Below are 16,745 nucleotides of genomic sequence, written 5' to 3'. Positions count from 1 at the left end.
TACAAAATGTCAAGTAGTGACAAATGCCAACAATCACAAGTTACAAGAGTCCATACTGATGTGACAGTTTATCAGCATTGTTGTCTGAACCTTAAAAAAATAAATGACAGATGATCCAAGCACCAGAATTGCAGATAAAAAAAAACATTTGTCTTCTCCTTTATAGCTAATTGATCAGTCAACTTTTCAGCACTGGATGGAAACTTGACTGATCAGACTTAAAGCATAGCTACATTAACCAGACTGTGCTTTTGGTTGGCCAGTAGGTGACATACTTTATTTTTTTTAAAAAGGGGAGTTGGGGACAGCAACAGCACGGGGAATCTCACACCTGTTTATCACTCTCCCTGAGAATATTTTAGTGATATTTTAAGCCTTCCATTTCTCACGGCTTCCAGTTGTGGACACTGTCTATCTCTGGCATCACATACGCTACTCAAAAGTGCAAATACCTCCACTAAACAATCTAGCTATAACTGACCAGAGGTGTCACTTGAAGAAGGTCAAGCTGTCCTAACAAGGTAACACCTCCTAAGGCTTTTAAAAATATATGATGTCAGAGGCTGAGACAGTGGCAAGGTTTTTGAGCAAAATGATGAAAATGTATGAATTCAGGAAGGAAGAATGAGGCAAGAGTGAGACATGCAGCGAGTGATTACAAATCAAGTGGTTCATAAGTCTGGACCTGCTGTAGACTTCTGTTTTAGCACCATGGGAGTTTATTATGAGCAGAAGTGCACCCTGGATGGACCGTAGCACAGATTTTGATCTTTCCTCGGTTGTTTTACTAGCTGTTTTACTCAGCACCTAACCCTCCACATCATCCACATTTCATTTCCAGTAGATGTCGTATGTGGTTTGTTTGCATGCACTGATTTGGTATTAAAGGTGAAAATGTCTTACGCCATTCAAGGGCTGGGCTGGGATAATTAACACAGAGATCAGGGAAACAGGTTGTGGTTATAATTTAGGGGTGAGTAAAAAATATTGTACAGTTAGAAGCAAAATGGGAGAGTAAAACGAGGCCCAGTTGAGTAAGGCTGCATCAGCACCAGTGTGGTGCTGATGCAGCCTGGTTTAGTGCAATCCCCATAGGCTTTAACCCTTATGGCAACCAGGTACCTGCAGTTAGTCTTGGCAAATAGGTTGTCTCTTTGGTTTTCAAAGTTGTGTGTTTTCTTCTTGTACCAAACAGATACTGTAGGTTCATCTTCTCCAACTATTGACTATCAAAGATTTAATGATTTAATTTATGTCCCCTAATCTGCGCAAAAGCCTCAAATGGATGCGTGTAGTTCTGTTGCATGTCTAAGTCAGGGATGGATAAGATCAAGAATAGTAAGTATGCAGAAGTTGGGAAACACCTAAAGCTTGTTACTTGCTAAGTAAGAAACATGGAGTGGAATATAATAACTAAACTAGACTAGATCATAGCCAAAAATTAGGAACAACTACTGATATGCATTCTGGGGTTGGGCTAATGAACAATGTCATCATCAGCCAGCCAGCAAATCTGCCTACCTGATAGTAAAACCCCCCCCCCTCTGCCATCAACAACAATATCATCTGTTGCAATGTTTCTCCGTGGACATTGGCGTGTGCCAGTTTGGTGGACTTTGCCTATTCCTCATGCAGTCACTCCTTTAAACAGAAAGAAGTCCTATGAAATATAACTCACTAGGCTGCTGTTATGTGTCTCTGTTCTCTCTCTCTTGTGCATCGTGAAGGTCCTCTTCTGTCAAAATCCGTTTTCTTTTTGGGGAAGTTCTTTTGATTAATCATCCATTCGAAACCTTTCATTCACTGCTTCCTTGTACGTTTTGTGTTGTTCTAAAAGGTTGAAGTTTATGTTAAAATCCATAATGCAATTTTCAGATTTGCAGGTTTTACTCTGAACAGAATGCTCACCGGTAAATGTTTCTAATAGGCCTTTTCCTATTAATTTAGAGCGGTGATTACACTACGTCACAGCTGCACACTCTCTCCAGCCAATCTGAACAGAGTATTGTTAGTGTTGTAGACAGTGAGGGATCAATGATGGGCATACATTTGATGGCAAAAGGTGTATGCTTATGTAACCTTGACATTTTACAGTCATTTTATTGTTGTGTTTGCTGTATAGATGTCGGTTGGTAAGAGCTTGTGAAAGACAAATGGACATAGAGGACAAACAACCGTACATTAATTAATATTTGCACACATTTTCTACACTGAGGACTGAAACAAGGTATACTTAACATGATGATATTATTTTCATTATGATTGATCAAATAATATTACATTTCTATTTTTTGTTTGACTAACACTCCAAATCTCAAAGATACATAGTTTATCATGACATTTGACAAAAAAGGAAGTCCCTACAAGTAAAGAAGAAGTTGGAGTATTTGGGAATGTATGACTAATCGAAAGTGTTTTATATTTAAAACCACTCCCTACGGTCTTCCTACAAAGATAGAGACAGCCATCAACCTCAGCACAATGGGAGCCAGGGTATCTTCCTTTGCTGCACCCAAACTTTATAACTCCCTTCCCTCATCACATCCACATATTGAACCCCATTAGAGAATTCAAAACTGCTCTTAAAAGTGGGTGAAAAAAAACCTTTACACTGCAGTATCGATTTTAACTCATTGTAGAGCTACACTTTATTGTTGATTGTACTGGTGTTTTATTAGTAGTGCTCTGTTGTTTATTGTATATTTTATTACTGAGCTTATATGATGTAACCTCGAGTGCATTGAAAGGCACCATTAAATAAAAGGTGTATTATTATATTCAGTTCAGGTATAAATGAAATCCCTTCTCTGTGGAAAATGTCATTCCATGTTTTATTGTCTGAATGCATGTTACATGTCTGCAAAACAAGCTTTCTTTGATTACCTAGTATATCACAAATGATGTGTTAATAACAGATCATTCCTTTATAAATTGCCTAAAAATTGTTTTAGCATCACAATTGAAAATGTATTTGTGAAAAGGCTTTGATTTATTTAATACTTTACCATATCCTATGTTTTGTGGGGATGTGACTCTCATTACATGCATGTTAATTTTCAACTTTCTCTTTTTAACAGTGCTATAGCTGACAGGGGACAGGTGGCTTTAAAAAACAGTCATAGGTAAAAGGGCAACAAACTGACTGTCACAGTATTGATGATCTGTGCAGTGTTTTACAGGCAGGAATGTATTTGTGTGTCCCCTCTCAAAAAGCCTTGCACGTATTGCAAAATCTATAAGCTGCAGACCTGAAATCATGTGATTATGCAGCGAAGCCATTGATAGACATCTGGTCAATTAAAGTGTCGGAAAACGCCAATTTAATATTTATCATGCATGCAACAAACTGCTGAAAACCCTTTGGCTGCAGGAGTGTGTTGCATGGGCAAAACCGCAGCAGTTATTTTCAGTAACTGACCAGATTCTGACAATGACTAACAGATCCGTGCATGGGTTTGTGGCAGTAAGCCACAGACAGGTTGGCAGAACACATATGTTACCACCCAAACACACAAAAAACATCCATGTATACACAAACACACACATGCAATCTGCAGCGCACATACTATCACATCCACTGAAAGAAGAGAAAATGCAGTGGGAAGAGGTGAAAGGAATTGAGTGGGTGGCAGTAGGAGAAAAAGATGGAGAAAGAGGCAGAGGGAGAGTAGGAGTGAGTGGCACATGGCTTTCAGTCTAAAAAAAGATGAGCAACGCAAAACCAAAACCAGAATCTGGATTAGCTAGATAAGGAAGAGGAAGGGGACCAGGAAGGCTAGAGGAGAAAATGTAGGTTCCCCCTGCGCCAAAAATGGTGCAGATGCACACGCTCGGTTTCATGCTCATAAATGTCCTCTAAAATATGAATACTGAATGAGTGTGTGGGTAGAAGGAGAAGAAGGAGAGAGCATGAGGATGGAAAGGCAGAAGATGGGAAAGGCAGAGGATGAGATTGAGATTGGAGAGGGTGAGATTGTTTAGGATGGACAGAATGGTGCTGTGATTTGACAGAATAGGGAGTGACATAATCATTAGCAACAGCAGAGTAGTGCCAGGGATGTGACAAATGCTGAAGAGAATCTTGATTGGAGCAGAGTGTAACTCTGACCCAGGCAGAAAAAGAGAGAGACTGGAGCAGATGGGTGTATGACTGAGAGCGGAGTAGACCGAGAGAATTGGGACTGTGTTGTGCCATCATGCTCGCCCGGTATAACCTCAGCACTTTCTGTAGACATTTTGTCTGTCCCAAATCGTGCCCAACACCTCAGAGCATGCCAAGCCCTCTTTAGCTTGCCTGCAGCTCTTCAGAGCAGTTTGTAGTTTTTTGTTTTTTTTTCCTGTTGATTTTTATTGAGCCTGACAGCAAAACAAGCCACCTTCCAGACAGAAAAGTCCAAACACAGGACATGTGTATGATTGAATGTTTGTCTGAAGAGCTTCACTTTGATGTTTGCCAACTAATAATGTAGTAGTGTGTAAACAGGCGGGTGTGGCTCAGGATGTAGAGCAGAACATCCATAAACCACAGGGTTGGTCATTCAATTTCTCGACTCTTCCTGTCCATGTGTCAAAGTGTCCTTCAGCAGCGCTTTGCATGACAGCTCTGCCATCGGTGTGTGAGTGTTTGTGTGAATGGGCGAAAGAAAGGGAAGAATTGTAAAGCACTTTGTCCGATAAGGTAGAAAAGGTCTATTAGTTGAATAACTCTTAACTCTCAGGAATGTCACTGGTCCCTCCTGTATCGAAACTAGTTCTTAGACCTGTGAATGAGAATTTCACAATGTACCCAATACACAGACATGTGACACGTGCATGTCAACTTTATCATTTGTCATATCTTTACATTTTGTGTTCATCAGTTTAGAGTATTATTCTGTGAGCTGTGAGCAATTTTCATTCATCAAATAAAACCATCCCATGACTATTCACATATAATGGATTGGCATACACCATAGTTAATGTAGCAACTAAATGCACTGCAGTGACAGTCAGATATAGTTTTCTGATGCTCAGATAAGAGCTGGAGTCTGTTCATTTGTGACACACCCAAGTTTACATAGTGTCTCACCTCCAGTGAGCACCCAGCTGAAAGCTGCTGTAAACCATACTGACATGCAAATGTGTGCTCCATGTACTGTAGGAGTGAAGGTCCTCAACCCTAGTCTCACCCCTACTGATTAATAAGTTTACCTTTTTGTATTTATAGGCAAAATGTTGATCAAATTTATAAACAGCTTTGTAGAGCAGTAGTGGGTATTTTACAGTCCATTGATTGGCCGGCAAAGCAACCCAAACATACTTTTTTAGGTTGGGAATGCAATTTAGACATGAGATGGATGTTTGTGGAAGAACATGTCCAATATGATGACTCAATAAGTTAGGTCAATGTAACATTTATTGAAGTAGTTTGATAAGCAAAGTCTTTATCAGAACACGCTCATTTCATCAGAGAAGAGAATAGTGTCTCAATGTTGGATGGCCACCCACAGTAGTACACACACTGACAGAAGGCCACCCAGCAGTAGCAGAAACTGAAACAGTGCTTCTGGTTTGTTTAATCAATTTCTGCAAAATACACAACACATTGCCACACTGCCGCAGCTTCCCTACAAGCAACCAGGCTTCCTGTTTTCAGCCATGCTAGCAGAGTAGCTATGGGGATGGCAATGTGGGTCCGTCAGTCCACCACTTTGGTCTAGACTGAAATATCTGAACAACTACTTTAGGGAAATTCATAGCCCCCAGGTAATCTTCTGACTTTGACTCTCTGACTTTTCCTCAAACACAATCAGCAGGTTGACATTTTTAGCTTTTGCTGATATATCTCAAGAACTGTTGAATGTATTGCTGTGAGTTTTGGTACAGAAGTCCATTGTGCCCAGAGGATTAACCTTTGGTGATCATCCAACTTTTTCTGTAGTGCCACAGCCAGAGTTGTCACTGATTCTGTGAAATATCTCAACATCAACTGGGTTACAGACATTAATGGTTCCCACGTGTTGAATCCTAATGACATTGGCAATCCCCCATGTACAGTCTGACAGTGCTGCTAGCATGGTCGCTAGCTCTTGTAGCCACATTAAGACTGGCTTTAGCCATGTGTGAAAAAACACAGCCTTGTCATTCATTTGAATGGAGGCAGTCAAGCAGCAGAGGGCTCCGCCAAAACAAACGCAAGGTCACCCGGCAAAAAAGTTGAAGCCGGCATCTTGACGCGATGTCTAACATGCAATGTGTCACTGTTAGGATTCATCGTAGCTGACAGAAGTCAAGTTGAGCACAGCTTGAGCCTAAAGAAGCCAAAAAAAATTGGTACTGTGACCTTTAAAGCCTACAGGGGACTATTTTTTGACATGCAGAATATACTGCAGATTGTCACTTTAAAGGGTATCTTGTGATATGATTTAGGTTCAAAATCATGTTAAAGTGTTAATAGTGTTAGTAGTAGTGTTGTATAAAGGTAAAGTGAATAAAATAAAGACCTGCTGTAGCCTATAACATGTAATTGGAACAAAATGGTAATGGTGTGCTTATTACCTAATCTTTTGATAATAACTTTAGTAGAAAAAATTGAGAGAACAGAATGACAAAATATTATGTTGCAATGACTTATCAATCATCATCAGTTAGAGTTCTTGAGTTCAGTCACAGTGGTGATAGATGGAGAGGTTACACTGCGGGGGAATGTGATAGAAAATAAAGCATAAAGAAGCTGAAACGGACAGCTTGGCTTGTTGCTGCGGCAGACTTGCTGTGAGAGAGATGGAAGTGTAAGATAGTAAAACACCTGCAGCTAGTCATACCAGATCAACTTGCTGTCTGCAAAAAGAAATACAGCAGTGTTGATTTCAGATGGGACGGAGGGTTTACTGCTGGTACAGATTTTAGATTCTGCTCCATTAACTTTGGCTGCCTTAGGTGTAATGTATTGATGTATTGATAGTGCTGTAACTCTTCTGTATAATCTTTGAGCAGTGAGACCCGGAGAGTTTTAATTTTTACCCTGATATCAGCATTCATGAGGAAATTCAGCTAGATTTGAACACCTATTGACCAATAGGATTACTGTTACTTCTATTTGAGTATAGCACGTGTAAAAGATGCATCTGACAACTCAAAAGAAAGTATTCTCTGTAAAATATTTCAGATGGTTGCAGCATTCCCCTGCTTGTGCCCTGTTTGTTTCAATAAGTCTGTATCAAAGACAAAGCCATAATGACGGACAGGGAGTCCTGTCATTGTTGTTACATCATTGTTGTTGCATCACGTGGGTATGGGTCTGGTCCTGGCACACAGTAGCACGCTGTGCGGAGCACAAAAGCATTGCTCACATGCAGGGATATGTCACAGTCTTTTCACAAAACACATGTCATTTAGATTCAGATGGAGTCACCAGCTACGGAGAGAGTGAGGAGTTTGCATGACTCATGCTGCATGCAGAAAGCACTATCATAGAAGAGTCGGGGGGGAAAGCAGATGATTTATGCTTCTACGTTGGGTGGACGTCAAGCGGACGGCATACCTACGCAGAGCTCTCTGCGTCGCCGTGAACCCCTACGCCGTCCCCTGACATGCACCTCCCCAGAAATGTAACTATGTGTCGAGGCAACAACTACTGACACCGATAACCATTCAGGAAAGGAGCACATCCCCCTACCGCTCTGGCGGAGAATTGCACCGCGACAAAACACGACGCGATAAAGAGACGCAGAACTCCGAAAGGTTCACGACGGCATTGGGGCACTGGCGTAGTTAGGACGTGAAGGTTACGTAGAAACACAAATCAGCCTTAAGACTACAGTTGTCTGTGTTAGTAGAATTGCCCTAAAGGTCAGGTTTTAGACATTGATCTCAGGTCAGAAATTCAGCAGGATGTGAAGTATGTTTAAAAATACAAAGGTGTTGAAACTTCAGCTCAATAACAACATCAGGGTATATAGTAAAAAAAATCATACCACAAATTACTTGCTGAAATATAAAAATGTTGTTATGCAGTCATGACAGTTTCTCTTTGATCATTTAGACTTTGAAAAGGAACCTTGATATAAAACGGTGAGTGACCAACAACCGCACAGAAACAATAAATTCTACACTAATGCTATGCCTTCTATCTTGAGTATTATACATTTATATTTAGGACTACACACAAAAGGTTAATTGAAAGACATTTTACAGTGAGTCAAATTTCATCCACGTTATTATTTTCTTTTTTCTTTTGGTCCCATGGTTAAATTAAAACTACTTTTCTCAGACAATGATACATAGTAACCAAGGTCCAATATATGATGCTTTGTAATGTGGAAATATAACATCCATTAGTTTATGTTGCTTAACTTCCATATTTAAGATGGTCCTGGGTAGGACTCGCTTGAAGAGTGGTCCTGATAGTGTTTTTATCCCTCTACATTTTCCCTCCTTTTTTGGCCAGCTACTTGTCGTCTTGATTGGATGGCAGAGGTTTTATCACTGTAAGATGAAATGTTCAGATGTGGCTCAAATCATTGACAATTTTGGCTTTTTGACTGTAGTGGATGCGTGCAACATCAGTATGTTGCCATAAATTACATCAGCCCTAATTTATCATTTCACCGAAAAATATGCTGTACCTCATCTTTTGGGATTGGATTTGGCAGCATGAAAAGGTCTTTTTCATGGAACCTTGTTAGAGGATTAGTTAAATAATTGCCATCATTGTCAAAAGAATGTGTTGTATTGAAGCCCACTTGCAAGTCAGTTACAGGCTTACCTCTTGAACTGATGACCATATTCTTCATAAATACATTGCTCATGTTCTTTCAAAATCCTCCTTCAGTTTTATGGAAACCATGCTGGGAATCCTTAGTTAATCTCTTATTTTGTCTCTAATTAGTCTCTTTTAAAGTGCATTAATCTTTTCCACTGATAAAAATTATATTGGGCCCCTCCTCATAAGTATAGTAAAGTAGAATGTAACATAAGTATGATCTGTTAGTATTTCACAATGGTGTAAAAAGTCTAAGTGCATCCACTAATGTCTACAGTAGAAACCAAACAACAACACTAATAGGCTAAAATCCCCAGGGTGATGGATGGGAAAGACCTTGAGGAGGCAAATGCTATTAGTGAGGATGTTTGGTTGAGACATGTACTGATGGACAGTGTCTTCTTCTACGAAACGAGGCTAGCAGAGCCTATCTGGTGTGAGTTCAGTGCTGATTAGTTGTACAGAGAACTGATTACAAGAGTAATAGACTGGATTTTGTGTATGTCGTGGTGCAACTTGATAGATTACCTATACTAAGATTAATGTGCTGGTGTGCTCTTTACTGTAAGAGGTGTGACTGAAACAAAAAGGCTAAATTCACTTTAAACTGCATGTCATCAACAGAAAATGACATGAGGACTGGTCACAGGTGTGCATATCTAAGTCAACTGGACTTGGAAAGTAGTTTTAACTACACTGATGGAGTTAAGAGGACATCTTTTCAGAGGCGTTCTTAGCACATTGATTTCCTCAGTATCTCGAGAGTGATTAATGGGGAACATTGATTGACCTAAGGATCTGTGGTTACCGCTTTTGCCCGATAGATGCCTGAAAATTGAGAATACAACCTGAACAGTAAATTGAATGAATATAACATAAACTGGCCTATAGTCAACGTTGTGTTAAGAATAATTTATGAGATGAAATTAATAAAAAAGGTGAAGGATAATGATGACAGAAGATAGTAGAAATGGTAAACATGTTTGTAATAATTCTTGTCTAAAACCAACTGCAAGGTGCTTAATCTTTTAATGATGGCAGCAATTAATCAATAGTAAAAATAATCAATTAATTGTTTAAGTCACTTATTGTTTATTATTCCGTGGCTCCAGCCTCTCAAAGATGAGGATTTACTGCTTTTTGCTGGCTCACATCATTGTTAATTGCATATCTTTAGGTTTTGCACTGCCTGAAGACTTCATTGTAATATTGCCAGGCATTTTTCAGGTTTTGAAATATTTTATGGATTACGTGATTTATCAGGAAAAAGACCATTAATAGAGAAAGGATAATTAAGGAAGAAACCATTGATTTAATGTTTACAAAGTTTGATGTTTTCAGAAAGTAAATTATATTGAACAGATAATCAAATCCCCAATGAAAATGTTTGATTTGATAGTTGAATTACTTAAAATTTGTTCAGGTAACTTTTGCTTGTTGAGGGATTTAGACAATAGTTAAAACCACGGCAGTTTGTAGTGCCAACAAACAAACTTAATTTGTAAACAATAAATCACCCAATGCATGCTGGGACATGCTCCACCCCCACGTGACCCTAAAAATAAGTGGTTTTGAAAACGGACGCATGCTTGCATGAATGGATCCAACTGATCCTATGTCACAGATGTAATAGAATTTTGGTACTAGTGTGTGACTTTCTGTCACAAACTGTTTGACCAGTGGTTTTCCACCCCCAAGGCATTCCTTATAATATATTATCCCAGTCAGATGACCCCATAGGGTTGGGAGGTGTTATGGGTTACTTCAACAATGCTATCTGAGATCTTTCAAACTAGCCAATCTTTCAAACCAGCCCTCTAGGATTAAACTCTGCCTACATGATCACATAAAGGTGTCATAAAAACTTCACCTCATCAATAAGAGCCCTAAGTGTCATCTGTACAGTTTTATCATGTGCATCATCTAGACACAAGGAAACAAACTCCTTAACACTCTTATACACTTTCTCAAACCCTCTATACACTTACTCATATCTTCTTTTTACACTTCCTCATCTTCTTTTACATTTTCTTAATCCACTTTCTCTGTTGTCTGCTTCTTTCTTCCTCAGCTTCAACCTTTTCAAGTTGCTTTGACCACTTACCATTACCCTTCTTATAAACATATACTTTAGCTTTCTTAAGGTTATCTTCCACCTTTTTCCCATCTTATCTCTCGAAGTTTGGAGTGAGGCATGATGAATTCTCCCACTTTGAGGAAACCCCTAATTTATAAGCCACTTAGGCAAAAACTGTATGGCTATGCTGCCATATTTTCGACGCATAACTTTTATTCTGACGACTGTTATTAGCACCCATGGCAAACCTCTCACAATCAACTATATTGATTTTCCAACAGTAATAATCCTGCAATGTCACCAAAGTGATTGTTCTTTCAACAAAACAGTTTTTTGTAGAACTAAAAAGAATAACAGGAAATCAAAGTAAAATTAAAACGTAACAATCAGGATTAGACACGCTATTACTAATGATAAGATTAAACCAGTAATCTTGAAAATGTTTTTTTTCACTCAGAATGATTTTAAGAGTTCCTAAACTCAAATAAGTTGGACCCTGATGAAACAGGCACAAAGTATCAAAAAAAGTATCAAATTAAAGTTGAATTGAATTATCTTACACACACTTCTAGAGCAAAGCAGCACACACACTTTAAACAACAACACATCAACACACACGGAACAAAATGAGTCTGGATTTTGTGTATGTCGCTGTGTTCTTCACTCACTCAGCACTTTTTATCAGTCCGGAATTAAACTTCTCTCCCTTACTAAGCTTAGAACAACACAGACAACCAAAAACTTCAACCACAATCAGTGTGTGCTTTAAACCACACCTTTTTCATTTTAGACTTTAACAGAGTAACCAAGTACAATTTCCATAAAATGTACATGCCAATTAAATCTCTATGATCCACCAAGAGTGAAATGCACTTACTGGTTCTGTTTCAGTGAAAGGAAGATCACAGGCATCCCATCAAACCTTCAAGTAATAATTTGGAAATTGTCTGAAAACACTAAACATAAAGAGGGAATAATACACACACTGCTGGGTTGAAGATTAAACAAATATTGCTGTACAACAAGGAGACAGCATACACAAAGTTCACAATCACTCTGCTCTTCCCATATGCATACAGTTGGAACTTATCAAGCACACCCTGCCTTGAGTAACTCACTTCAGCCAGGTGGTTTGTACGACATCTTCGTTCTGAGCAACACACCCCTGTAGTACCACAGTATTAGACACTGAATTGATTTACCACAAAAGCTTATTCTTTTATTGTATTGTTGTAGACATCACTCACATACCCCTTTTATGTCAGTGGGACATTCTCCTCTGAGGGTCATACAACGCATGATACTATGATAAGAATATTCTAACTTGTGTCATAGGAATCAGCGAGAGATCTCTTTACCCTCTCGCAAATTTCACACACAGGATGTTATCAATCAAAACGCGTGTGTATAGTATACTTAGTGTGCACATTTAATATATAACTGCAGTTACTCTTTAGGCCTACATTTAAACTACTCTGTCAATACCACACAGGAAATTACATGACTCAGGGATCCCACCAACCAATACCACACAGGATTTATATGCGCTGGCTACCTATAGGTATCAAACACTTATTATAGAGTAAAGATTCATAACCCCGTACTCACTCACAAGTAGATGGAGTGCCTGTGCATGACTTCAGGTGGGATCATGTCCCCCGTTTGTCGGAGCGGAACTTTCCCTGAGTCTGTCTGCAGACTCCCACCGGTGGTTAACCTTCAGACGAGACCTAGGTGTCAGTCAGCGAGAGAGAAAAGCACAGATGACAGAGTGATGAATCTTTCTCTGTACTCATTACATGCCAGCATGGAGAAGGACACACAGTCGTTCTGCCAAGCAACAAACAGTTTCAGCTTTTATACTGTAACTCCCAGAGGAAATTTGAATTAAACAGGTAACAAAGTAATAAAGTACAAAAGTAATAAAGTACATAAGCCCACAAGGAATAACCTTTGCTGACCCCCTACTTGATCAGAAACAGTCAGTTTTGCTACCTGTCTTGTCTGATTTAACAAAATTCCTGAGGCTTAGGCGTTTACAGCAGTTAAGACACACACACACACGACACAAGAGTCCCTCATGACACAAAAAATCCCTCACACAGACCTTTTATTTTTTACTTATAAAAACTTTATTGAGTAGATCAACAAGGTTAAGCTATAGCAAGGTCACACTGCCACTGTTTAATCCGATTCAAGTCATAATTATGTCACACTGTTTTTTCCACCGTTGAGGTCTCTGCTGGGAGTTTAAGCCACATTGTAACAACAGGCCTGGAGGAGAGTGCTGATAACAGTGTCCCTGGTGGTCTAGTCTGTGCCTTTTGCATATGAGAGATTTGCTTGATTTCACTGGCCTGATTGTTGTGGCCTAAATGAGATTTGCGGCGGAGGCGGGGTTCAGATGTTCCTTTCTTTCTTTTCCCCTCTTTTCCATCTTCCCTCATTCCACTGTCCTGTTTAATGCCACTCTAACCCAGATGGTATTAGAAGTGGCTGTGAGTTGACCTCAGGCAGATGAACCCATTCACATGTCCTTGTGTCCTTCACTCTCTTGCATTACCGTTTTAAAGCAGAGGAGCTCACACCTCCTACCTATATTTATTAAGTTCTCAGTCTCTGCTGAGGCTTTTGCTTAAAATTATTTGTTTAATTTTCTTCTCATTATCTCTTTTTTATGAATATTTACATCAAGAGATGAAGCTCTATATTGGGGTTTCAAACCATTTGACATGGAAGACTGAGTTAAAACTTTTTTTCCCCAGCCTTACACTACTGATGCTTACTTCACTGATTTGTCCCTCATCTTCAGTTGAAGGTTTGCCAATCAGTGAAACCACCTGCTGTAGTGTTTTGATTAAACCTTCACACTGGCACTCTTATGATCACGGTTTGACTCGCCTTGCTTTGATACAGTTAGCTAGTTTTAATAATTTGCCAAAATAGCTAAGGCTACATTGCTGCGAAAAAAATTTTTGTGCCTTAAGTAATTACTAGGCATAAATGATCTTGCAACAGTTAACAATATAGTAAAATGTGCCAAACGTTGGGTGAGCATTCCTGTGGAGGTGTCTTGACCATCGGCCACTGATTAGTCCCTGCAGTGGATATCTTGCTGTGCTGAACGCCTCCTGATAGGGAACAGCATTCCCTAACCTTGACCTGATGCATGTTAAAACTGCCTGCCAGATCTTACACTCTGTGGCTTGGCCCAGCCTGATGTGTGCATTGTATCCGCTAAGGCTAAACTACATTGGCTGGCCATGCTGGCTTGAGCAGTTTAATCTGAAATGCCAGGGCCCTTGCCTACCTACTTAACAATGACCTTACCAATAGCCACTATTCAACAACCCCTCTGGTTTGATGTAACAAAGGTATCATGTCCCTCTCTTTTTTTTGTCAAAGGAAAAAAAAAAGTTTAATTTCCACTGCAGGACAGAAGATGAGTAGAGCTCTTTGCAGCTTAATGTCAATTTTCAAGCAGTCGAAGAAGACATTTGACAGCCAGGTGAATTGTGTGTGTCTGACTATCAATCTTTATTTATATAGCGCCAAATCAATCTTTATTTGTATAGCGCCAAATCACAACAAACTACTATAATGATTCAAAAAGGAAAACTAGTTCCATCAGTCATTTGTTTCTTTCATTGTGATAAAGAGGAAGTCAATAATTGGCATGTCCTGCTGTTGCCCTTTTATGCATGATTTATTTTTAGCTGCAGATCATGCTTGTTGTTAAATTCTCTCAATATCCATCCAAGTTCATCATATGTAAGTCAATGGCTCTTTCTGATTCAATAGAGGAAAAAAAGAGCTGGTTTGTATCATATGGATTAAAATATATTTTTATTTGAACCTGAATGACACGACAAGCCACTATAAAAATGATTTTATTCAGCATTAGTAAGCATTAGATAAAGTAATGTGGTTGTGGCTGTATAGCACTGCAAAGTTTCTTCAGATCATCAAAGCTGTCATCATGAAAGTATTTTGTTTGAAATAAACCACAATACATGACATGAGTTTGCCTCTGTTAAAACTGAAATACTACATTTTGCTTTTACAGGTTAGAAAGTGTCAGGGTTACTGTAACGTTTATTGCCGTCATATTTTTATAAATGTCTTGGTTTTCCACACTACAAGGATGTGCTGGCTTTATTTCAGTTGTGTACAAAAATAAATGACATAAATCAATGTCTGTCATAACAAAATAGTGAATGGTTTTTAAAAAGCTACTTGTCCACCATACTCTACTCATCCCTACTGAGAGCCATGTAGGTGGTAGCACAAATGCCTGGCTGAATTTTTTTTTTCTTCCCTCAGAGGTAATTATGTTTATGCATAGTATGCATCTTGTTGGGGTACAATCCAGGAAGAGGATTTTCTCTTCGTAAGAAATGTGTGTTTTCAGGTTATGTCTGAAGATTAGCTAGGCTGGTCGACATCCTTTCTTGTTATGCTAAGACAATTCAGAATATGAGCTGAGCTAGCATATTGAATACTGATTTGGTATAGAGGATTTGAATGATTTCAGAGGCAGGTCTTATGCAAATATCTGAAGGGGGAATACTTTGTCTGGACAAAGTCTGATCTTTACCATTCATCTTTTAACCTACCTATTAATGGTTATGCAGCACATTTTTCTTCTTAGTCTTTATGTGTGTTAGCAGGAACAGCAACAGGGCCTGATTTACTAAAGGTTTGCATGTCTAAAAACGTGTGCAAACTTGACATCACCCGCAAAAATGTGCAAGCAGATCTACTAACGCTGCACACTGAGGTTTGCATCTTATAATACGCGCTGTCCATCAGTCATTAGCTGTCCATAGTACATTTGCCATAATGAATATGTAATATGGGGCGTTTCAACCCCAGTGTGCAAAATACAGGGAGGAGAAAATGCAAATATGTTATTTAGCACACGCATTGTGATTTACCAAACCTGAAGGTAATTTTACTGATGGAAACTGTGTCTCTAAATAATAGGTTTGAAGGGCAGGTATTAACCAGCACTGCACAGAGATGACTTCTGTCACTGTGGAGAGGAGGAGAAGGAGGCACAATGACAGAATACGCACAGGACAGAGTTTTTCCACAAGTAATATTTTGGAGTGGAATATTTTTGGTTTTACTAACAGAATTGACTTTGTCACGAATACTCTCGCATATGTCAGTTTTTCTGGTAATATTTGTTTTTGTTATAACTCAATATATTTGTTAACCTCTTCCACTAGAACCTGATCACATTTCATTTTGCGCTTGCAGCTTTCTGCTTGTCCAAACTCTCCATAAAGACACACAAAACCCTCATTTAAATACTGCTGTCTCCACCCTGTTGCACCTGTATTCATTTACACAGTTATTCTTAGTAGATCACCACAAAATGCACACAAACAAAACACGCAATCTATTGCACTGTGCACGCAATTTAGTACCTACTATTTGGGATCTTAGTAAATCAGACCCTTAATGTCAGAAAACAGAGGTGGGAACAAAGTTGAAAAATATTAAAGGAGATGTGCCATCAACAAGTAGTTCAAGTTTTCTGCAAACTTGGCCACACAAGCTGACTTCTCTTTTGATCCGTTTAATTGAGCAGTTTGAATTAACAAATTAGATCCAATTTGCTTCTGCATTTACAAACCCATTGAAATCTGAATAACTACATATTTGCTGCAGTGCTAATAACCACAAAGTATTTGTACAATCCTACGTTTACACCATTCAACCAAGCAATGATGCACCACTCCCTTGGGCTATTTTATGCAGGCACGATGCAGAGAGAGACTTTAACAAACGTGGTCATTGTGGGATTTAAGGTTAAAACAAGAAAGAGGGCTTGATAGTTACCAAATAAGAAGGCAAAACAATTAAATTGAACTGCTAAGCTCATCTATACTATATGACACATATTTTGTGTATAGG

At 39.0% G+C, this 16,745-nt stretch overlaps 1 protein-coding gene across 1 annotated transcript in view; it reads left to right on the top strand.

Moving 5' to 3' along the window:
• Window positions 1-16,745, top strand: part of dagla (diacylglycerol lipase, alpha) — a 38,307-nt gene that overhangs the window by 1,071 nt on the left and 20,491 nt on the right. The window lies entirely within an intron of this gene.

This window comes from Scomber japonicus, chromosome 1 (genome assembly GCF_027409825.1).
Source record: "Scomber japonicus isolate fScoJap1 chromosome 1, fScoJap1.pri, whole genome shotgun sequence".
Classification (NCBI taxonomy): Eukaryota; Metazoa; Chordata; class Actinopteri; order Scombriformes; family Scombridae; genus Scomber; species Scomber japonicus.
Note: the sequence above shows the minus strand (reverse complement) of the source record. Positions and strands in the feature narration are given on the sequence as shown.